This window comes from Chionomys nivalis, chromosome 15 (genome assembly GCF_950005125.1).
Source record: "Chionomys nivalis chromosome 15, mChiNiv1.1, whole genome shotgun sequence".
Taxonomy (NCBI): domain Eukaryota; kingdom Metazoa; phylum Chordata; class Mammalia; order Rodentia; family Cricetidae; genus Chionomys; species Chionomys nivalis.
The window spans coordinates 68,794,727-68,820,261 of record NC_080100.1 but is presented as its reverse complement, the minus strand read 5'-3'; the positions used below and the strand labels follow the sequence as shown (position 1 = coordinate 68,820,261).

Sequence of the window (25,535 nt, the reverse complement as noted above, 5' to 3'; positions counted from 1 at the left end):
TTAACTGTTTTTATGGGATGATTGGTATTTGGGAATTACTGTTTATAGAAAATTGTATTGGTACTGTTTCTTGTATATTGATATATTGAATATTGAATGTGAGTGTTCCTACCTCTATTTTTGTATGCTTATAATTTTGTCTATATTGTATTGATACATCTACCATATTGCAATGTACATTTCTACCTCTGATACTATGACATTGTTTACAGTTGAAGATCATTGTCTTCATATATTGCACAGTTGTTTATTCTTTTAGTCTTCAAGTTAGATAGGTATTGAGAATTATATATTTGTCATATTTATTTTTAGGTTAATCAGGTCTTTTAGTTACATAGAGATTATATTTAGTATAGATAGTATGATCTTTAGCCTCTTCAACGTGCTGTAGAAAATGGACTTTAATCTAGCCTAAAATTTCTGTGCCAACGAGACACAATTACTCCTGGCAAGGCCACTCTACTCCCAAGAGAACATTGAGCACCAAAGACACTCCACTGGGAGCTTGTCTTCTTGGCACAACTGGCCTTTGGGTTAAGAAAAGCCCATACCTCAACTTCTGACAAAGATACAAAATATCCCTAAGTGGATGAAACAGGATTGTCTTATCATGCCAAGACAGGGTAGGATAGTTCTAAGAATGGTATGTCAGTTATGTTAGGCCTTAGCCAAAGTTGGTTGACTCAACATTGCAAACGAGACTTTGGGTGATTGCCAAGGTAGTCAGTTGTCTCTCAATTGTTGCACATTTTGGATATCTCTCGATTGTTAAGTAATATTTATTCCCTTCTCAGATCTTTGACAGAGTTGAAGATTATACAATTGTAGTTACTCTTTATGTTATTTAGACTCCTTGAGATAGAAGGTTTAGCAAAAGTTTTGTTCTCAATATTGTGTATTATATTTATTATTTGTTATTATTGTATATGGTTGTATTTGGTTTAGTTCTGTCTTATTTAGACAAAAGGGGAAGATGTAGTGATAAGCCCCACCCATTGGGGGTGTGTTCGACTCGGGCTAATGTTTACTGATAAATCTGCCGGGCGTGTTCCCAGCAGCCATTTTTCTCTGCTTTTCTTCTTCTCCATGGGAACCTGTGGTCCTATAAGTCTATTTCCCCATTAAAACTGTATATGTTTTTATAATCTGTCTGCATTCATTTAGGTCGTTACACTTTTGGCCATTTGAATTTCTTCTGTTGAGAATTCTCTCTTCAGTTCAGTGCCCCATTTTTGTAATTGGGTTAATTAGCATTTTAAAGTCTAGTGTCTTGAATTCTTTATATATTTTGGAGATCGGACCTTTGTCTGTTGCAGGGTTGGTGAAGATCTTCTCCCAGTCAGTGGCTTGCCTTTTTGTCTTAGTGACAGTGTCCTTTGCTTTACAGAACCTTCTCAGTTTCAGGAGGTCCCATTTATTCAATGTTGTCCTTAATGTCTGTGCTGCTGGGGATATACGTAGGAAGTGATCTCCTGTACCCATATGTTGTAGAGTACTTCCCACTTTTTCTTCTATCAGGTTCAGTGTGTTCAGACTGATATTGAGGTCTTTAATCCATTTGGACTTGAGTTTTGTGCATGACGATAGATATGGATCTATTTTCATTCTTCTACAGGTTGACAACCAGTTCTGCCAGCACCATTTGTTGAAGATGCTTTCTTTCTTCCATTGAATACTTTTAGCTCCTTTATCAAAAATTAGGTGTTCATATGTTTGTGGGTTAAAATCATAGTCTTCTATTCAGTTCCATTGATTGACTTCTCTGTTTTTATGTCAATACCAAGGTGTTTTCAATACTGGAGCTCTGTAATAGAGTTTGAAGTCAGGAATGGTAATGCCTCTAGACGATCCTTTAATATATAAGATTGTTTTGGCTATCCTGGGTTTTTTGTTTTTCCATATAAAGTTGATTAATGTCCTCTCAAGATCTGTGAAGAATTTTGATGGGATTTTAATGGGGATTGCATTGAATCTATAAATTGCCCTTGGTAGAATTGCCATTTTTGCTATGTTGATCCTCCCAATCCAAGAGCAAGGGTGATCCTTCCATTTTCTGCTATCCTCAATTTTTTTCTTCAAAGACTTAAAGTTCTTGTCAAATAGATCCTTTACTTCCTTGGTTAGAGTTACCCCAAGATATTTTATGCTATTTGTGGCTATCGTGAAGGGTGATGCTTCTCTGATTTTGCACTCTGCTTCCTTATCCTTTGTGGATAGGAGGGCGATTGATTTTTTGGAATTGATCTTGTATCCTGCCATGCTACTAAAGGTGTTTATCAGCTGTAGTAGTTCTTTGCTAGAGTTTTTGGGGTCGCTTATGTACACTATCATATCATCTGCAAATAATGAAAGTTTAACTTTTTCCTTTCCAATTTGAATCCCTTTGATCCCCTTATGTTGTCTTATGGATATTGCTAGAATTTCAAGCACTATATTGAAGAGGTATGGAGAGAGTGGACAGCCTTGTTGTTTTCCTGATTTTAGTGGAATAGCTTTGAGTTTCTCTCCATTTAATTTGTTGTTAGCTGACGGCTTGCTATAAATAGCTTTTATTATAGTTAGGTACAACCCTTGTATCCCTAATCTCTCTAAGACCTTTATCATAAAGGGATGTTGAATTTTGTCAAATGCTTTTTCAGCATCTAATGAAATGATCAAATGGTTTTTTTCTTTCAGTTTATTTATATGATGGATTACATTGATAGATTTTCATATGTTGAACCAGCACTGCATCTCTAGGATGAAGCCTACTTGATCATAATGGATAATTTTTCTAATGCGTTCTTGGATTCGGTTTGCCAGTATTTTATTGAGGATTTTCGCATCAATGTTAATGAGTGAGATTGGCCTGTAGTTCTCTTTCTTGGTTGTGTCTTTGTGTGGATTTGGTATCAGAGTAAGTGCAGCTTCATAAAAGGAATTTGGCAATGACTTCTCTGTTTCTATATTGTGAAATACATTAAGGAGCATAGGTATTAGGTCTTCTTAGAAGTTCTGGTAGAATTCTGCATTGAAGCCGTCTGGACCCGGGCTTTTTTTGGTAGGGAGGTTTTTTATAACAACTTCTAATTCTTCGTGACTAATAGGTCTATTTAGATTGTTCACCTGGTCCTGGTTTAACATTGGTATATGGTACTTATCTAAAAAAGTGTCCATTTCTTGTACATTTTCCAATTTTGTGGCATACAGGCTTTTGTAGTAAGATCTAATGATTCTCTGAATTTCCTCTGTGTCTGTGGTTATGTCCCCCTTTTCGTTTCTGATCTTGTTAATTTGTGTATTCTCTCTCTGCCGTTTGATTAGGTTGGATAGGGGTTTATCCATCTTGTTGATTTTCTCCAAGAACCAGCTTTTTGTTTTCATTGATTCCTTGGATTGTTTTCTGTGTTTCTATTTTGTTGATTTCAGCCCTTAGTTTGATTATTTCCAGTCTTCTACTCCTCCTAGGTGAGTCTGCTTCTTTTTTTTCTAGGGCTTTCAGGTGGGCTGTTAAGTCTCCAATGTGTGCTTTCTCCATTTTCTTTAAGTGGGCACTTAGTGCTATGAACTTTCCTCTTAGCACTGCTTTCATAGTGTCCCATAGGTTTGAGTATGTTGAGTCTTCGTTTTCATTGAATTCAAGAAAGACTTTAATTTCTTTCTTTATTTCTTCCTTGATCCAGGTGTGGTTCAGTTGTTGACTGTCCAGTTTCCATGAGTTCGTAGGCTTTCTGGGGGTAGCATTGTTGTTGAATTCTAACTTTAATCCATGGTGATGTGATAAGACAGAGGTGGTTACTAATATTTTTTTGTAACTGTGTAAGTTTTATTTGTTACCGAGTATGTGGTCAATTTTCGAGAAGGTTCCATGAGCTGCAGAGAAGAAGGTATATTCTTTCCTATTTGGGTGGAATGTTCTATAGATGTCTGTTAAGTCCATTTGATTCCTTACCTCCCTTAATTCTATTATTTCTCTGTTAGGTTTCTGTTTGATTGACCTGTCCATTGATGAGAGAGGAGTGTTGAAATCTCCTACTATTAGTGTGTGTGGTTTGATGACTGCCTTGAGTTTTAGTAATGTTTCTTTTACATAAGTGGGTGCTTTTATATTAGGAGCATAGATATTCAGGATTGAGACTTCATCCTGATACACTGTTCCTGTTATGAGTAAAAAATGTCCCTCTCCATCTCTTCTGATTGATTTTAGTTTGAAGTCAACTTTGTTAGAAATTAGTATGGCCACATCTGCTTATTTCTTAGGTCCGTTTGCTTGGTAAACCTTTTCCCAGCCCTTTACTCTGAGTAGATGTCTGTCTTTGTGGTTGAGGTGTTTTTCTTGTAAATTGCAGAATGTTGGATCCTGTTTTCTTATCCAATCTCTTATCCTGTGCCTCTTTATAGGTCAGTTGAGTCCATTGATATTAAGTGATATTAATGACCAGTGGTTGTTAACTCTGGTCATTTTTTTCTTTCTTTCTTTCTTTTTTTTTTGTAGTTGAGTTTGTGTGTTTCCCTTCTTCAAGTTGTGCTGGTGAAGGGTCATTAGATGTCTGAGTTATTGTGGGCATTGTTGGACTCCTTGGTTTGTGATTTTCCTTCAATTACTTTCTGTAAGGATGGATTTGTGGCTACATATTTTTTAAATTTGTTTTTATCCTGGAAAATTTTGTTTTCTCCATTTATAGTGAACAAAAGCTTGGCTGGGTATAGTAGTCTGGGCTTGCATCCATGGTCTCTTACATGCAGTACATCTATCCATGACCTTCTGGCTTTCATGGCTTTCATGGTTTCCATAGAAGTAACTTGACCTTTTTCCTTTGCAGCTCTTAATATTCTTTCTTTATTCTGTATGTTTTGTGTTTTGATTATTATATGGTAAGGAGATTTTTTTTTGATCCAGTCTATTCTGTGTTCTGTATGCTTCTTGGACCTTCAAAGGAATATCTTTCTTAAGGTTGGGAAAATTTTCTTCTATAATTTTATTAAATATATTTTCTGGACCATTGAGCTGTACTTCTTCTCCTTCTTCTATCCCTATTATTCTTGGGTTTGGTCTTTTTATTGTGTCCCAGATTTCCTGAATGTTTTGTGATGAGAATTTGTTGGTTTTGCTGTTTTCTTTGATCAGTGTGTTTATTTTCTCTATGGCATCTTCAGTGTCTGAGATTCTTCTATCTCTTGTAATCTGTTGGTAGCACTTATCTCTGTAGTTCCTGTTCATTTATCCAAATTTTCCATCTCCATCCTTCCCTCAGTTTGTGTTTTCTTCATTACTTTCATTTCATTCTTCAAGTCTTCAACCGTTTCCCTTACCTGTTTGATTGCTTTTTCTTGTTTCTCTTGGTTTTCTTGGGTATCTTTGAGAGATTTTTTCATTTCTTCTACCTTTTTGTTTGTAATCTCTAATTGATTATGGCAGTTTTTCACCTCCTGTTTAAGGTCCTCTATTATTTTCATATAATTCACTTTTGAGTAGAATTCTTCTAATTCTTCTGGAATAGGGTGTACAATTCTTCCTATTTCAGGATTCCTGGATTCTGGTGATGTCACATTACCTTTCAGGTTGTTGGAGGAATTCTTGCATTGGCGCCTGCCCATTTCTTCCTTCAAATGGAGCCAGGAGAGACCTGGTGTCTTGGACCAGTCTTTGCTGTGACTAACTCTCTGGGTGTATCTCCTCAGTGTAGGGGCAGGAACCATTCCCTTCTAGATGGATTCCTCAACACCAAAACAAGGATGCCTGGTAGTCCAATGACCGGTGGACAAAAGGGCGAATGTGGGGGGTAGGGCAGGGTCCAGTAGAACACAGGCGACCCTGCAGCACAAGCTGGAGGTGCCTGCACTGCCTTTCGGAGGTTCTTGAGGCCTGCCCAGTAGGCAGGCACTCACTGCTCTGAGTGGGTAGCCTTAGTGTAGGAGCAGGAAGCTGTTCCTCAGCAAAGGACCTTGCAGACAAGGCAGGCTTGGGGGGAGAAGGGCATGTGTAAGAAAGAAAGCCCTGCAGCAGGAGCTGGGGGTGGGGGGTTTGTGCTCTCTTCCGGGACAGTCTGCCCCTGGATAGCACACACTCACCCATCCAGATGGAACTTCTCAGCACCTACACAGGGATGCCTGGTAGCCCCAATGAGCCAGGGACCAAGGGAAGTAGGGGGCAGGCAGAGTGGGTCCAGGAGAGCACAGCAGACACTGCAGCCCCAGCGGCAGGGGCCCGTGCTCCCTCGTGGGCGACCTTGAGGCCTGCCTGCTAGTCAGGCACTCACTGCTCTGGGTGGGTAGCCTTAGTGTAGGAGCAGGAAGCTGTTCCTCAGCAAAGGACCTTGCAGACCCCTCAGCTTTTTTTAAATGACTGTTTCTATTTCACTAAAGGTTATAGGTCTGTTTAAATTGCCTATCTGATCTTGATTTCACTTTTGTAAGTAGTATATATGGAGACAGTCACTCATTTCTTCTAGATTTCTTTCAGATTTTTGAAGGAGCATAGGTTTTTAAAGTATGTCTGTATGGCTCTTAGATTTCCTCAGGGTTTATTCTTATGTTCACTTTTCTTTTTGTTTTTAGTTTTTCGAGACAGGGTTTCTCTGTAGCTTTGGAGCCTGTCCTGGAACTAGCTCTTGTAGACCAGGCTGGTCTTGAACTCCCAGAGATCCGCCTGCCTCTGCCTCCCAAGTGCTGGGATTAAAGGCGTGCGCCACCACCGCCCGGCCTCCACTTTTCATCTATGACTTATTTATTTAGATATCCTTCCTCTGCCTTTTATAAGAGTTTATTAATCTTATTGGTTTTCTCAAAGAACAAGCTCTTTGTTTCACTGATTATTTTATTAATATCTTTGTTCCTATTTCATTGATTTCATCCCTCAGTTGGATTATTTCTTTCTGTCTACTCTTCTTGGATGTGATTATGTATTTTTGTGCTAGAGCTTTAAGATGTTCTATTAAGTTGCTAGTATGATATTTCTCCAGTTTTTTTTTTTTAATATAGGTGCTTACTGCTATGAACTTGCCTCTAAAAAACTGCTTCCATTGTGTCACGTAAGTTTTTGGTATGATGTATATTCATTTTCATTCAATTCTAGAAAGTCTTTCACTTTTTTCTTTATTTATATTTTGATCTGTTTTTTTTATCAGGTGGAAAGGGGGAAGGGAGATGGGATTGAGGGAAAGAATGGGAGAAGAGACAGCTAGAATTGAAGTGCATTTGAAGGGTAGAATGAAAACCTATACTGCAGGGGAAACTTTCTATACTATTTGAAGGCAATTCTAATGAAATCTCCAAATAATGAGAAAGACATAACTCCTACTAGTCATCTCTCATCACCAAACTGAGCTTCCAATGCTGGAACTGGGTTTTGTCTAATCGAGTTGTTGGCCAAAAGAGTCCAATGGAAATCTTCAGTCAACCCAGGTTATTGCCAAGACAATAGTTTGCTCTCCAAAAACTGTCGGCAATTATTGAAGACAACATTATTGACAACAACACCCATGCAACTCATTGAACATGAAGAGATTCAGCTGGTACCTACATAGAACATTCACTCTCATGTTCTAGTTTCTGTTACATGAAAAAGCAAATACCACATGTGAAAAGTAAACACCAACTCAACCATAGAACTTTGATCTGTAGTCTGGTTTGTCTGCAAAATATGCTAGGGTGGTACAAACTGAGGGAGTAAGGTCCACCCTATGTCTCATTTAAGGCCAACTCCATGAGATAGAACACATATCTGACACTACTTGCGTGACCAAGAATTAGAGTCTAGATATACAAGAGACTTAGGGTAAAACAAAATACTACTTCTAATAATAAAATGACTCCTGATGATATTCAGTATACTCATAGATCAGTATGTTATTCAGTCATCATCAGAAAGGCTTGCTCCTGCAACAGATGGGAACAAATACAGAGACTCACAGCTGACATCACATCACACCACACCACACACACACACACACACACACACACACAGAGAAAGAGAGAGAGAGAGAGAGAGAGAGAGAGAGAGAGAGAGAGAGAGAGAGAGAGCTTAGAACACAACTCTAAACAAGATGCCTCCATCAAGTCTCTCCCCCTGCAGCTCAGGGGATCCCATGGAAAAAAGGCAAAAGTTAGTTTGAGAACTGGGGGGTGGAGAACACATGGAAAACAAGGCCCTTTAAAACACTCAGCAACAAAACTTATATAAAATCACAGAGACTGAAGTAGTAATTCCAGAGCCTACATGATTCTGGGCCAGGTTCTCTGCATATTTACAATAGCTTTCAGTTTAGAACTTTTATGGGACTCCTCAATGTGTAAATAAGTGGGTCTCTGATTCTTTTCCTTTCTCTTAGGGCTGTTTTATTTTTCTGTTGACTTGCTCATTCAAATTCCCTATAACAGTTATTATTTTATCTTATTATATTTTATTTTGTAATGTTTTGTTGTTATCTCTTAGAAGCTTGTTCCTTTCTTAATGAGAGACAAAAAGGAAGTGAATCTGGGTGGGAGAGAATATGTCAAGGAACTGGGAGGAGTAGAGAGGAAAAACTATATTCAGATTATGATTTATGAGAATATGCTTAATAACAGGAAAACACATTTTAATACTTACACCAACAATTAACTATTGGTTAATCTCAATTAATGCTGGATTCTTCCTCGGTATGTGGGCCACATAGAGAAAAACTAGGTATGAGGACTATGAAGAGGAATGGGGGAAATAAGTCTGTTGATATAAAGTGAGTCATTGAACTTAATCATGCATGGAGCCATACTGTCTTTTGAATTTTTCAGTTAAACCATCAAACTTCTCTTTTGCTTAAGTACTTAGAATTTAATTTTTGTCATTTGCAATGACAACAAAGTCAGGATGCATGCAGAAATTGTGAAGTATGTTCCCAGTAATGTGTATGAAATTATTTTGACCAATTGCATGTAATAAAGTTGGAATTAGTCTACCTTGATATCTCCATGATTTCCAGAGAAACAAAGTTATAAACTGGCATCTGGGCAACATTAACAAGTACATGACTCCTTTACATTGGCCTGTTGGGGTTTTAATAATTAAAAAATATTACATGGTACTCTTTTACACTTATAAGACTTATAACATTTCCTTGGAAACTGATAATTCAGGAAGATTCACTTTTCTTCAAGATACAAGACAGCCCAAAGGGATTGAAGGATGGAATGAGTGGATAACAACAGATATGAGGAGGAGATGACATGGCAGAGCCTTAGTTACAGTGAGTGAACAGGAAAGGCAAACCTTAATGAAAGCAGTCTAACCCCTAGCTGTAGCACACGGACTGTTTGGTATGAGATGCTTTTAGTTCATTAACTAATTGGACATATATTGTCTCTTTTGACAATAATTCCTTGGAAGGTCTCATGATGCCATTTTACAGAACTGAAGATCAATGCATAGTGTTGGTGGATCTTGCCCCACATTACATGGTCAAAGTATAGGTAAGAATCCAGACTGACTGATGATTGGTTTTGACTCTGCACAGTCACATTCATAAACAAAGGGTTGTGAATTGTTTTTTTCAGAAAGTTCAATTTAATTTTGTCTATCATTCTTCATCATTTCATGATCTCCCCTGAGCAGTGATGTAAATTTAAAGATATCCTTAGGTGAATCGTCTTTATAATTCAAAGTTAGAAATCCAGAAATGGGGAAGGGGTTACCAAACAGTGACAAACTACAACTTTGAGTTCCTTAGGATGGATTTGTGTTCATTTTTAAGAATTTTTTCCTTTGCTCAGTGTAGTGAGATCATTTTTCTCTTGTCATTGTATCAATATCTCTGATGATATTAATAATTTACCATTCAAGAAGCCAGGCAAAGAGAAAGGAAATTGCTTTTAGACAGTGTCTTATTCAAGCAAACGGAAAAGGTTTCTGGACCACAGAAAACAAACATGCCTCCACCTTGAACTTGGTTAGTGTTTGCCTGTTGTCTGGCACTACAAGATGTGCTTTGAAACAATGACGCAGTGTGTGTCTGCAGACTTTGAGTGCTAGCAGAGCTGACTGAGCTGCAGAAGCAGGGGATGCTGTTTATGTCTAGCAGTACCCACTGTGCTTATATAAACTCCTAAATGAGGGGCGCGAAGCCCTGTGTTATTTTTCTTTGCAGCAGACTAAATAACAAATTTTAATGGTCAGTCAGTTTTCACAGCTTCCAAAGAAGCATGTTTTTGCTAGTTAATGTATGATAAAATGTATTGTATACCTTGGGCACTGGTGATGAACAGCAACCTTCATTATCTTGATATTTCAAGCTCTTGTCACAGCATAAGGTTCTGGAATATTTTCTGTTCTTGCTATGACCATCCTCTGCTTGGGAACTGCAATACGCGTTGTTTGAAATTCTGTGGGATCCTGTTGAATTCCTTAGGACTGTGGTCAAATACAGCTACATGGGTATCCCTTTCCAGAATGTTATCCTTGGGCATGGAAAGGAACATCTTTTTAATAAAGGAAAGTTGGCAGGGGAACTTCTAACAGGAAGTTCTGGTTTGGTGCAAAATTTGAGGTACTAGGGATACAAATATCTCATCTTCAGATACTAACCTGACGAAGATGTCAGGGGACACATTTCCCTCATGATGTGCCGTCATCTGCAGTACCAAAGTTGATCTTTGGATTGATAATTGATGAAATGGTAGAAATCCGAAGCACAACACTCTGATCTGGCAGACACAATCCTGGAACAGAGTGTGTGATTTTTTTCCATTCCTATGGAGATTCTTATTTGACTGAAAGTCCACTCCAGGGACAAAGTGTTTCCAGAGCTTTGGCAGGAAAAGAAGTGCCCTCTTTTCAACTTTCTCAAGTACAGAAAAGCAGAATGCTGACAGGGAAATGTTAGAACTGTCTACAGCTTTTCTATGGCAAAAATAACTTTATAGATATTAATAGTTATACAGAAATTATGTTAACAATGGCTGCTTACAAGATCATTGTAAGAATTTATCATTTTCTAAACTATAGAATATAGGATAGTACATGAAACACATTGTTATGCAAGTATAAGAGAGAGATACATGTATTTGACCTAGTATACAATGGAATATGTATGCAGGTGCCCATGATACATGTATGAATGTGCATACATGAATAGTATACCAAGAAGCAACACTCATTAGATATAGCATATACATGCATTTAGGTTTTGTTTTCCACTTTGCTGTTTATTTTAGTTATGGAATATCAATCCTGTCCCCAAATAATAATACACATAGGCAGCCATGTGATTATTTTCAGAGTAGAGATAGTATATAAAAATTTCTATAACTATGTCAAGTTCTGATATGCAATCTTGATTCAGAAATTCAGCAGTTCAGTATGTTCAACTCTAGAATATCCCATATCCTGCCCCCTTTACTGGGGTGGCACACATTCTGTAGCTGCTGTGAAGTTTGTCCCTGAAAGGCTCTTTGAGAATTCTTTTAGAATTGCCTTTGACTGACAGGCACCATTTTATCTGGGTAAGAAAGAAAGGATACCAAGGCAGCCAATCTTGTGGCTCTAGGAGGAGCCACTTTGCTTGTAGCAGTGTGGGGTAACCTTATCCTACAGATGAGGCCAACACTAGACTCCATCTCAAGTCTTCCTTTGCTCAGTTTTCCTCCCCTATATGCCCATCTTTGCTAATATGTTTCTAAAAAGCATCCCTTAATGTTTGGTCCCCAAGCTCCCTATGGACTCTGTGGATATAATACAACCTGAGATAGACAGTTGAATTAAGAACAATCCCTGTTTTCATTCAAAGCTAAGATGTATTTCTCTCCCTTCACTGAAGACAGAGCTGTCTACTAGAAGGTCACCAGGCTCCAGAAACAGCCAGATTCATGGCTATTTATTTTATACTTTCCTACCACAATCTTACCATAGGATAGATGTGAGCAAAAAAAAATTACTTCTTGTATTTTGTTGCTGCATGACTTTTCTTTATAATGGTAAACATATTAAAACTAAGTGAGATTTTCAGATGTTGAACCATCTTTATATTTTCTTTGGAAACAAAAAGTTGCTTGGTCATAGAGTGTAACACCATATTTTGTGTTACCCTTTTGGTACAGTTCGCGCACCACTGTCTCATACATGAGCCAGGCAAGGGCCTGGATATTGAAAGAACACACAAGAGACCTGGGTCATTCGAAAGGAGATCAGCTGAATACCATTTATTCAACTTTGGGGAAATCCTTATATACCTCCTGCTGCTTAAGGAATTCCCCTCAGGCAGGTGGGAAACTACCACACCAAAGATGGAGTAAAAAATGCCCTACAGCAAATCCCGGGGGGGGGGGGGGGGAGGGCAGAGGGAGCACAGGAACAAACAGAATGTTTTAGTTGGCTGACCAGAAACTGTCCTCAAGATGAACCCCAGAAGCAGTAGCAGACCCGGGCCCTCCAATAGAGTATTGCATAGGCTGGATGTTCAGTATACATTTATCCCCTCCAGGCCTCTACTCCTCTACTGTGCATACATTATGTATAGTTTTAGTTCTGGGGTGGTAATAGTTATCTCCTTCCCTAAATTTATCCCTTAAAACATTTTGGAGAAAATAAACTTAATAATATTCCTGTTTTCATGCTTGATTGTTTCCCTTTAACTTCTTCTTGTCATTGAAGCGCTTTCCCCACCAGTATCTGCAGTGTTTCTTTGTATAGTAAACCGAGTACAACTGGAGAACATCTCCAAAGTTCTACTGAAACTTGACTGCTGGAGTCATGTAGGTGGCAGACCCCACCCCAACTATGCAGCATCTTCATTGCAATAATGGCTTTCCAGGTTGCTGCTTGTACCCTGTGTCTTGACTCAAGAAGTACATCCAAGCCTCTTTATTGTATTATCTCCTTTCCTAGAAGCAAGTTCATAAAATGTCTTTCTGAAATATGATTTAAACCTGCCTACTCTAGTGTGGAAGACAAGAAATTCCCATGCCATTTATCTTCTAAGTTGGTTCTTTCTACTTTCTAACTTAGCCCCATACTGTTGTTGGAGAGTTTCATATAAGAAAATACTATGTAGTGTCATTCCTGAAAAGAAAATCTATAACTCCTGGGTATACACAACAGATTCTCCTAAAGGCTTTCTAATTACTGCTACTCTCAATTTGATGGACACTAATGTTCCACATTCCAGAAAGCCTTTGGCTGAATATTAAGACAGCAGTCCACCCTTCTATAAACAAAAGGCTAGAACTAACAAGTGAAGTACAAGTTCAAGTAACTTGTGGGAAAAGGTATTTTAATGGCAAACGAGCATAAACAAATGCAGACAAATTTGCTAGTAATCAAATTGAAACTAAGAAAAATTATTATCTTCCACTGGAATTTAAGGAGAAGCCCATATAAAAGTAGACAATATCATCCAACTGACAAGTAGATAATAAAGACGTGGCACTTAACCATTAGTACTAATATTCAGTTGTAAATAAAAAGTAAATTGTAAAATTTGCGTGTAAATGTATGTAACTGAAAAAGGTCATATTGAGTGAAGTAAAGCAGAAATGATGAGTTTTCTCTCATCTATGGTTTCTAGGTCCAAATCTTCAGATGTGAGTATATAACATGGAATAACTGCAGAAACCAGAAGAGTAAAATAGTACCATAGAATTGAGAGCAATAGTGGGGTACAAGTGATGAGAAGGGGGAAATTGGTAGCTTTAATCAGTATGTTGGGTGTGGAAATACATACAGAAGAAGGAAAGGTGGGGGTAAAATAACAGTAAGGATGTCTGGAAAAGTCATAAAGAATCATATCATTATCTATCTACCTAAAATTATATAGAAGTCTTTATATACATATATAGTTTAAATAATTTTTTTCTATCTTGGCTAACAGTGCTTCTCCAAAGAACAAGAGACTAACAAAAATTCCCTAAAACCAGGCACAAGAAGCCACATTTTGAGTAGTTGGTTATGATTGTCCAAGACATTTTCAACACATAGTTGATTGCTATTGTCCTTGTCATCCAGAGGTTGAAGGAAGTTCCTATTTTTAAAGACACCATGTACTTGGGACACAAGATCTGAACTGATTCTGACCTTAAAGATTCTGTGTTGAGGGATAGATTTCATGGTGCCAGAAGACACCATACAAGCTTCCAAGAGAGAGAAACAACCAATAGACTTACCCAGTCATGATGCCTATGAACTAAGTAATGACAAGAATGGTATTTTATCCCTAAGGGTGCAATTGAGGTATACATAGCTTGGTGGAAGCCAATAGCTCTGTAATTGAATTTAAAAGCCTCTAAATAGGAGGAAAATTATGCCTAGTATTGGGAATGCAACCAACTACCAGGTGCTAGTGAATTACACATCTTGGAGGATACATACAACTACTACTTACCAACTCAGCATAGTTCCTAACTACATTCTAAATATTTAACCTTATGCCCACAGATAAATTTAGTCTTACCACCACCAAAGAAATATGTCCTTGCAACAGAGAGAGATTATTACAGAAAACCACAACCCATCAAAGTACAAAGAACAAGTGACTCTAGAGTGCTCATCCCTAAATGATGTACCTACTACACAACTCCTGTACCTAATGATCAGGGATCATTGTGGAAGAGAGGATGGAAAGATTGTAAGAGACAGAAGATCAGGATGTTTACTGTGAGGTGATGTCTCCTAGAAATGACAGGGAAGCTACTCTCATGAAGTCTCAACAACATAAACTGTCTAAATAAGACCTGAACAAGGATCACAGCAATAGATATGCTAACATGGAAGGGAGACATCTCATGGAGCCTCAATAAAGAACTATAGGCAACTAGGATATTCAAAGTGAATAAATAGTCTTCCTCAGGTAAAAGCCCCCAAATTGCTTACTTAATACTAAATGGTCAGCTCTAAAATTATATATGTACAGATAACATTATAAAACTGAACAGGTTATATTTGTAATATATATATATATATATATATATATATATACATATATATACATACATATACATATATGTATTATATACCCATATATATGCAATAACAATAAAAGAAATAAATTCCATGAATTACAGATAGAGCAAAGGTGGTGCATGGAAACAATTATAAGGAGAAAAGAAAGGGATAAAATAATAAAATTATATTTTAATTTAAAAATAAAATGATGTCTAAATCAATAAATTGAAGACAATATTAATCACAAAATATAAAACAGAAGAAGAAAATTTATATATTGCTTGTAGAAGATCAAACTGCTAAACTAGAAGTACTTGAACAATACTCATAAAAGTGAAAATATATATAACACATTATAATTCTGTTATCTCCTGCAGTCCTCAAGAAATTCTTATTTTGGTGATCAGAAAAAAAATTGTACAAAGATGTTCATTAAGGAGTTATTTTAAAATAATGAAAACATCTGAACATAAATAATGAATGAGTAAAGAAACAGTACTTTATTCAGATATGGAATGTGGTATAGCTATGGAAATAAATAACTAGACTGACATAGATAGATCTCAGATATACACTGCTACATAGGAAGGACCACATATATGATGCCATGTGTTTACATTTTTGAAATATAAGATACTTTATAGGTTCATGGAGACAAGCACATGGAAAAATATATAGATCATTTCATGAAATTACTATCTACCATTTCAAGAGTGTAGTGACTCCTGCCTGTGGGGTGGAAGGAAGAGAAAAGGTAAGAGCTGACAGTGGGAGATGCACTTACAAAACTGCCTTAAAACACCAAAAGCAAAAAGCATCTGAAACAAATAAATGGTAACACTAGTTGACTCCAGGGCAGTGAAGCTGAGTCTGTTGTAGTTACTGAATGAATATTTAAGGGAGTTAGGAGCAGTAATACAGATGAACAATGTTCCAGCTCATTATCAGGATCCTGTTTCTGGTTCCAATAAAGGACTGCTGAGTGCTCTTGGACAGCCCTTTAATATTTTCCAATATCAGCCTCTTTGTTTGTAAATGGAAGGTAATAACATTTTGTCTAGCTTGCTTAAGTGTTTGGAAGATGACCAAATAAAATAACATTTAAAAAGTCACTTTGAAAACCATTAGTTAATTCATTTAGTTTTATTTGTTTTATTTTATTTAGTTCTAGTGACAGAACCAAAATGCTCCAATCCCCAAGAGCTAAACAATTTTTAAAAATTGCTTCTATATTAATGCTTCTATGTTAATGTCTAAAAAGAGCACTAATTTTTTTCTCCTCTTTTTCCTTTGTCATGCCTTGACCCACCAAGAACAGTTGACACCCCATGTTGTGCCTATTTGGACGTAGTTTAGTAGGGTAGTCAAGACACTTTGCAGTACTTCTATTTAATTTTTTTTAAGGAAAAACAAAATTTGCTACTAGACTGAACCCTTCAACACTTACTTGGACTGGATCCAATGACAATCCCACCAACTTTAATCTGGCTCTCCCCCATCCTTTTAAAAATCCTGTGTCTGACTCCTGGCACTTGTCTCTCTGAAGACTCGTCAATTCTACTTTAAGATGGAATGGTGTCTTTCCTTCCTGAGTATGGCTTTAAATGATACCTAGAAGAACTAAACAGGAAGAATTCATGAAGTTTAAGGAAGTCCTCAAGCAGGAGATCATGCAGTATGGGCTGAAAGATTCCTTGAACCGAAGTGAAGAAAACATCTTGGGAAGACCTTAAAAACTTACTGATGAACTATTCTGAGAAGAAAGCCTGGGATGCAACCTTCAAAACCTTCAAGAAGATCAATAGGAAGGATCTCAGTGAGTGGGCAGCAAGAGAGATTGCTGGACATTCAATGATAGATCAAGCTCATTTGAAGATGAAGCTGACCTGGAATTGGTCCAGAAAGTTCAACATCCCAGTTCAGGATTTTCTGAAGCAGAAATTCACCCAGGATAAATGCAGTTGTTTTGAGCACCTTTTTGTATCAAAGACAACCAAGAAGCCACACACGGTGCTCCTGAAAGGAGTGGCAGGAATCAGCAAGACACTGATGTAGGAAAAGTTAGTGCTGACCTGGTCAGAAGGCCTGGTGTTTCAGAAGAAATTCTCCTACATCTTTTACTTCTAATGTCAAGAAGTTTAGCAATTGAAGACAATAAGCCTGGTCCAACTGATGTCCAGAGAGTATCCCAGCTCCTCAGCTCCCATCATGGAAATAATAACCCAACCTGAGAAACTCTCATTTATCATTGATATCTTGGAAGGGCTAAATTGTGATTTCATTAAATCAGAATTGGAGCTGTGTGATAATTGTATTGAGAAGCAGCAGTGACTATACTGCTGAGTAGTTTGCTCAGGAGGGAGATACTCCCAGAAGCCTCTCTCCTAATCACAGCTACTCTAGACACTTTTAATAAACTGGTGATCAGGACTACACAGAAATGAAAATAAAGATGGGAAGTGATGAAAGCCGTAGGTGGATGAATTTCTGAAGTTTGTTCCAAGATTAGAACAGAGTCCAGGAAGTCTTCAGATCGGTGAGAGGAAACAAGCAGGTATTCGCAGTATGTCAGGTCCCTTTGCCCTTTGCTCAGTTGGGTGATTCTACTTGTCTAAAAAGTGAGACAGAGAAGGGATGAGACCTGGCCTCTGTCTGCTGATGTACACCACTTACATCTTCAATTTGTTCATTTCCCAAAGTGCCCATTAATCGAGTAAGGAAAAGCAAGACCTGCCCTGGGTCCTGTGTTCCCTAGCTGCTGAGGGCAAGTGGACTGACAAATTTGCATTTAACAAGGATGATCTGGGGCGGGAATTATGGGACTGTCAACTCAGACATTCCCACACTGCTGAACATCAAAATACTTCTGACGAACAGGGACTTCAAGAATTTTTACACATTCTTATCCATCCAGGAATTCTCGGCTGCCATCTTTTATTTGGTGTAAAGCCACAGAAACTATGCTAGTAAGGATGTTCAATGTATACAGACGTTCCTGTTTAGGTTTCTAAAGAAAGTCAATTCAAAGAGGATTTGGGGGCCCTTTTTGTCTTTGGCCTTTTATACCAACTGGAACAAGAAAAGCTAGAGGCATTTTTTGGCTACTATTTGTCCCAGGAGGTAAAAGAGAAGTTGTATGGAAATGACTAAGAGTCAACAAGGAACAAGTAGATGGCATGAAGTTGTTTTACTGTCTGTTTGAGATGGAGGATGAAGCCTTTGTCATGCAGATGATGAACTTCAAGCAGCAGATTACGTTTGTGGCTTAGGATAATTTTGCTGAGATTGTAGCTGCCTACTGCTTAAAGTACTGTTCTATACTCAAGAAATTCTTCTTTTCAATCCAAGATGTCCTGCAGAAAGAACAAGAATATAGCTATATGGAAAAGCAACAGATTTGTTGACAAGATGTCTGTTCCATGCGAGAAAGTAGTAAGCAAGTCCAGGTACTCCAGGTGAAAGACACTAATCTCAATAAATTAGATTTTTTTCTTTTGGTTTTGTATAATCATCTGAGACATCCCAGTTGTACCCCTCAAGTACTCAAAGAAAATAGCATGTCCTTCTTGTATGATAACCACATGTTCTTTGAGCCATTGACACAGAACTGTAAACTGCAGCACTTAAACCTCAGCATCACATTCCTCTCCTGCAAGAAACTGTTCCTTGGGCCAGGGAGAATGCAATATAGAAAAGCTGCTAGTGGCAGGTTGCCAGCTTTTCCCTGATAACTGTAAGATCTTTGCCTCTACCTGACTAGAAGCAAGACATTGAAGCATCTTAATGTTGCATCGAACAACTTGGACAAAGGGATGTACTCTTGTGCAAGGCTTTGTGCCATCCAGACTGCAGTCTGAAGCATGTAGTACTGTCCAAGTGCTCCCTCAGTGAGCAGTGTTGGGATTACCTTTCTGATGTTCTTAAGTGAAACAAAACCCCCAGGCACCTAGACATCAGCTCCAGTGACCTGAAGGATGAAGGACTAAAGGTTCTCTGTAAGATTCTGAGTCTCCTGGACAGTGTCCTGAAGTCACTTTGTTAGAGGCATTTCTCAACACCACTAGCACCTGCTGAGACCTGGATGAAGTCCTCAGCAGAAACCAAAACCTGAGAAGCCTCCAGGTTTCCAACAATAAGATAGAAGACATTGGCATAAAGGTTCTGTGTGACGCTATCAAACGGCCCAACTACCAGAGAATCTCAGGTTGGAAGCCATAGCATGCATAGTAAAAAACCCAGGGACAGAAATTGGGGTTCAGCCTGAAAACAAGAAAAGCAAAGTGGCCAAGCCACTAAAGAATTCTTAACTCTACCAAGGCTGAAAGACCACAGACAGAACATCTACTACTAAAATTAAAGGTGTGTGACTCCCTAAGACAGTAATTAAAGATGTGAGCCACCACCACCTGGATTTGTTTCTGCACTGTTCTTGTGTAGCCAAGGGTAGACCTGAGATCACAGAGATCCATTTGACTCTGTCTCCCAAATCATGGGATTAAAGGTGAGTATCACTATTGCCTGACCTCTAGTGGCTTTAGCTTTGCCTCTTGTCTTCAGGTAAGATTTATTTATCAAAATACAAATAATATACCACGACATTTCCCCATTTTTGACTAAAATAAGAAAAAGTTATACATAATATAAGAAAAACTATATACAATAAGTATAATAACTATAAACAATATATACAGAAAACAAATACATCAACAATATCTAGTCCATTTGCATTTGACAAAATCAAAGGAAATACTTCACATCTATCTTTTCTTGGTGAGCTCAAGTTTTTGTACCTAATTTACTTTTCACCACAACTTGCATTACCATCCACGACTATCTTTTGATATCTCTCAACCTTATATGCATTACATTTCTTTAGTGAATTTCTTTTCTGAGTCTTTGTAAACAAAGGGGACTGTAACTATAACGTCTTCAGCTACCTCAAGAAGGAGATAATATTTCAATTGAGCAAGCAGGAAGTGTGAACAAAAATGTGAGTAATGACAGAAATGGTTGGCTACCTAGACAGTCACCCAATATTCTTCTGCAACACTGGGGTATCCATCTTTGGTTTACAAGCCTAGCATATCTAATAGACTTTTCTATGAAGCAGGATATTCTGAAAGGCTGTCTTTTATTGTCTTGACAATGTTTGGAAGTCACTTTCTTTTGTGTCTTGCTTGCCTATTTAAGACAACATACTGCCAGAAGTCAAGGCAAGGCTTGCCCAGTAGCTTACTTTTGCCACAAAGCTGGTAAACTCCATGTGAAGTTTCTTTGATTCCCATTATCTTCTCTGAAGTAGATTGGTGCTGCCAGGAGCAGACATGTCTCATTGTCCAAAAAAAAAAAAAAAAAAAAAAAAAAAGAACTTTGGTTATTATAACGTCTTAAATGCCATAATCTGATCTAAAATATCTCTTTGTTTGACCTTGAGAACATACCTAATATGATTACAAGTTCAATTATACTAGGTGATTAACTCCTAACTTGTATTTCCTTCTTATCCTAAACAGTTGGTAATAATAATTTTCAAGAACTAGAAATTTACAATTTAGGTACAATACCTTATGTTACATGATTAGAAATGTATGTACAGTATGTTTTAACAAATTAATCTCAAATTTGTATCAATATACAAAGCAATTTGTATGCAATATAAAAAAGTCCAATCCAATGTAAACGTTTAAAACTAGTAATTGTTTTTTTAAAAATAGATTAAACACCTATCTTTATATCTTATCACATCTATATCTCCCCTTTTTTCTTTTCAGAGTAAATTCAATAATCTCCCCTATCATATATATTCCCTTTTTTTCTTTTAAAAGAAAGAACCTGGAATCTAATTTCCTCTATTTCAACTCTTTCCCTGACGATTACCAATAGTAATTTGTAAGTAACCCCCTAAACAATCTAAAAATATCCATTGAACAACCAAACACCACCTAACACACCTTTTGGGAATGTAGGCATTTCTCAGTTTACTTCCTGCTCTCTGGGGGTGACAGCATCTATAGGGGATCCTGAAAATAAAAATTTTGGTTATTGTCAAGTCCTGCAAGAGGAAGCTGTATCATTTTTGTCCAATCTATTCATAGTGGAAAAGTGCAAGGCTTATTTCAAGTCCGGGCTAATCTATTAGGCTAAATCATCTCAGCTAGACACCTTAAAATTATTCTGATCAGTTTGTAGTCTAAAGCCAATCTTCAAATTGTTTTCCAACTTAGTGATGACATCAGAGTCCTGGAGGAGTCATTGTTGTAGGACCCCATCCTCGTTTTGGAGACGTCAAAGGTCATTGTTAGGCATGCTCATGGTTCACTGCAGAAAACAGAGACTCAAACCTAGTTTGGCAGCATCCCAAGAATGGGATTTAGGGAGAGCCTACAACTGATGGGAGAGAGAGAGAGAGAGAGAGAGAGAGAGAGAGAGAGAGAGAGAGAGAGAGAGAGATGAGAATGATATTTAAAAACTAAAAACAAATCTAGGTTGAGGCTCCATGTGTAGCTCTGGTGGGAGCCCCATGTTCAACCCTGGCCTGTGTTGTTCACTAAAAAGCCTCATGAAAAATGGCTTATTTTGTGTGAATTTGTGCTCCAAACATTGGGAACCAAATGTAGCACAAATAATAAAAACCCAGAGACAGAAATTGGGGTTCAACTGGAAACCCAGAAAAGCAAGGCAACCAAGTCAATAAAGAAGTTTTAGCTCTACCAAGGCTGGGTGACCACAAACTAAGCAGACAGAGCCTCTCTCTCCTCCCATTTTATACTCGCTCTGCTACTGAAATTAAATGTGTGTGACTCCTCAAGAATGCAATTAAAGGTGTGGGCCACAACTACCTGGATTTGTTTCTGCTCTGATCTTGTGTAAGACAGGGTAGCCTAGAATGAAGAAAGATCCCTTTGACTCTGACTCCCAAATCCTGGGATTAAAGGTGTGTGTCAGCATTATCTGACCTCTAGTGACTTTAACTTTGCATCTGATCTTCAGGAAAGATTTACTTATAAAAAGACAAATAATATGGCATTACAGGAAGCCTGTGGGCTAACTGGTGCCTGTTGTGAGGACCTTATTCTGGTTTTACCCAAGTCAGACCCTGTGGGCAATCAACCTGCTGGAGAATACCTTGGACTGCAATGAGTTGGTTATTTTGTGTAAGGCTCTGCAACAGCACAGATGTACCTTATATCAACTGTGTTACAAGGGAAGGTTGTTGAAGGAGCTGCGGGCCGCGTTCCTGCCGTCCGGCTCCTGGCCACCAGCTAGCTTATGCCCCGAAATAATTACATGGAAACTGTATTCTTTTAAACACTGCTTGGACCATTAGCTCTAGCCTCTTACTGGCTAGCTCTCACATCTAGATTAACCCATTTCTAATAATCTGTGTACCACCACAAGGTGGTAGTTTACTGGTAAGATCCTAACCTGCGTCTGCCTCGAAAAGGAGAATCATGGTGACTGACTTGGCTTCTTTCTCCCAGCATTCTGTTCTGTTTACTCCGCCTACCTAATTTTCTGTCCTATTAAAGGGCCAAGGCAGTTTCTATATTTAACCAATGAAATCAACACAAAACAGAAGACTCTCACATCAGAAAGCTGCTTGTTTGTCCGGCCACCCAGCTAGCTTAGCTCCCAAATAATCACGCAGAAATTGTATTAATTAAATCAATGCTTGGCCCATTAGCTCTAACTTCTTATTGGCTAACTCTTACATATTAGGTTAACTTATTTCTATTAATCTGGATATCACCACGAGGTCATAGCCTACCAGAAAAGTCTCAGGACATTTATTTCCAGGGGTGAATCCATAGCGTCTTCCTGACTCTGCTTTCTTTCCCGCAGCATGCTGTTGAGTTTTCCAGACCCAGCTAAGTTCTACCGTATCAAGGCAAATCAGTTTCTTTATTCATTAACTAATGAAAACAACACATAGAGGGGACTCCCACACCACCTCCCCTTTTCTGATTAATAGAAAGAAGGTTTGAACTTTAACATGGTAAAATTACATATAATAAAACAGTTATCAAGCAAGAATTACAGTTATAATATTTATATCTACTTTATCTTTTATCATACTAAGGAAAACTATAATTATATATTTTTTCTTTTTTATTCGTTTTTAATTAAAATTTCCACCTGCTCCCCGTTTCCCATTTCCCTCCCCCTCCTCCCACATATTGCCCCCTCCCCCCACTCCCCTCCCCTATCCCCACTCCTTTTCTCCTCCCCCCACTCCATTCCCCCTCCCTCTCAATACTGAAGAGCAGTCCAAATTCCCTGCCCTGCGGGAAGACCAAGGTCCTCCCACTTCTATCTAGGCCCAGGAAGGTGAGCATCCAAACAGGCTAAGCTCCCGCAAAGCCAGTTCATGTATTAGGATGGAAACCTAGTGCCATTGTCCTTGGCTTCTCATCAGCCTTCATTGTCCGCCATGTTCACAGAGTCCAGTTTCACATCATGCTTATTCAGTCCCAGTTCAGCTGGCCTTGGTGGGCTCCCAATAGATCAGTTCCACTGTCACAGTGGGTGGGTGCACCCCTCGTAGTCCTGACTTCCTTGCTCATGTTCTCCCTCCTTCTGCTCCTCATTTGGACCTTAAGAGCTCACACCGTTGCTCCAAATTGGGTCTCTGTCTCTATCTAGATCCATCACCAGATGAAGGTTCTAAGGTGATATGCAAGATATTCATCAGTATAGGATAGGGTCATTTCAGGTTCCCTCTCCTCAGTTGCCCAAGGTACCAGCTGGGGACATCTCCCTGGACACCTGCGAGCCCCTCTAGAGTCAAGTCTCTTGCCAACCCTAAGATGGCTCCCTTAGTTAGGATAAATACTTCACTGCTCCTGTATCCACCCTTCCTATATCCCAACCATCCCATTCCCCCAAGCTACTCACATCTTCCCCTTCTCACGTTTCTCACCCCATTTCCCCTTAACCCCAGGCCACCTCACCCGCAAGTTCCCAGTTTTTGCCCGGCAATCTTGTCTACTTCCCCTATCCCCAGCAGCACAGACATTAAGGACAACATTGAATAAATGGGACCTCCTGAAATTGAGAAGCTTCTGTAAAGCAAAGGATACTGTCATTAAGACAAAAATGGAACCCACTGACTGGGAGAAGATCTTCACCAACCCTGCAACAGACAAAGGTCTGATCTCCAAAATATATAAAGAAGTCAAGAAACCTGACTTTAAAATGCTAATTAACCCAATTAAAAAATGGGGCACTGAGCTGAACAGAGAATTCTCAACAGAAGAAATTCAAATGGCCAAAAGACACTTAAGGTCATGCTCAACCTCCTTAGTGATAAGGGAAATGCAAATTAAAACCACTTTGAGATTCCATCTTACACCTGTCAGAATGGCTAAAATCAAAAACACCAATGATAGCCTTTGCTGGAGAGGTTGTGAAGGAAGGGGCACACTCATCCATTGCTAGTGGGAATGCAAACTTGTGCAACCACTTTGGAAATCAGTGTGGCGATTTCTCAGGAAATTTGGGATCAATCTACCCCAAGATCCAGTAATACCACTATTGGGAATATACCCAAGAGATGCCCTATAATATGACAAAAGTATCTGTTCAACTATGTTCATAGCAGCATTGTTTGTAATAGCCAGAAACTGGAAACAACCTAGATGCCCTTCAATGGAGGAATGGATGAAGAAAGTGTGGAATATATACATATTAGAGTACTACTCAGCGGTAAAAAACAATGACTTCTCGAATTTTGCATGCAAATGGATGGAAATAGAAAACACTATCCTGAGTGAGGTATCTCAGACCCAAAAAGAGGAACATGGGATGTACTCACTCATAATGAGTTTCTAGCCATAAATAAAGGACAATGAGCATATAATTTGTGATCCTAGAGAAGCTAAATAAGAAAATGAACCCAAAGAAAAACGTATAGGCATCTGCCTGAATAGGGGAAGTAGACAAGATTAACTATAAATTGTTAAACTCCATCAAAGACTCCAGAATGATATAATATTACCTAAGAAAATAGAAAGTGAATTATAAATAACTTCCAAAACTCTAGAATTGACAGAGACATCTCACTGCCTGGACAGTAAACCAAAGTTCATCGATACCATTGGGGCATCCATCTTCAGCCCACAGGCTGATAGTATCCAGCAGACTTTTCCATGAAGCAAGAAATTTCAAAGACAGTTCCACCTATATTGGCAGTTTTCTGTCATTTTCTTCTGTGTCCTGCAGAATTTCTGGCAGACTCTTTCAGGAAACAGGAATGCTGAAGGATTGTCTCACCTTTAGGCAAGTTCAGCAGTCATTGCTTCGTGGGTCCTGTATGTCCAGTTTATGCAACAGTCGAGACAAGAGCAGTTTCTTGCCCTAGTGGCTAACCAACTCTATAAGGAGCCTCTTCAATGCCCATCTTTCTCTTGAAGTAGATTGGTTTTGCCAGGAGCAGATGTGTCTCACTGTCATGAATGTCTTAAGCTTTTAAACATTTTAAATGCCATATACTGAAGGTCTCTGAAACATTTGAAAAATACCAATCTAACTGAACTATGCCTCTATACATCTAGAAAAATCTAACTAATATGACTACAAGCTTGACTATTATAGATGATTATCTATTAACCTATATTTCTTTTTTTTCTTTATTTTATTCTTTTTAATT

The 25,535-nt window shown here is 38.3% G+C and overlaps 1 pseudogene; it reads left to right on the top strand.

The window, feature by feature from the left end:
* Positions 1-16,459: 16,459 nt before the first annotated feature.
* Positions 16,460-25,146, top strand: LOC130887224 (NACHT, LRR and PYD domains-containing protein 4C-like; annotated as a pseudogene).
* The last annotated feature ends 389 nt before the right edge of the window (positions 25,147-25,535 follow it).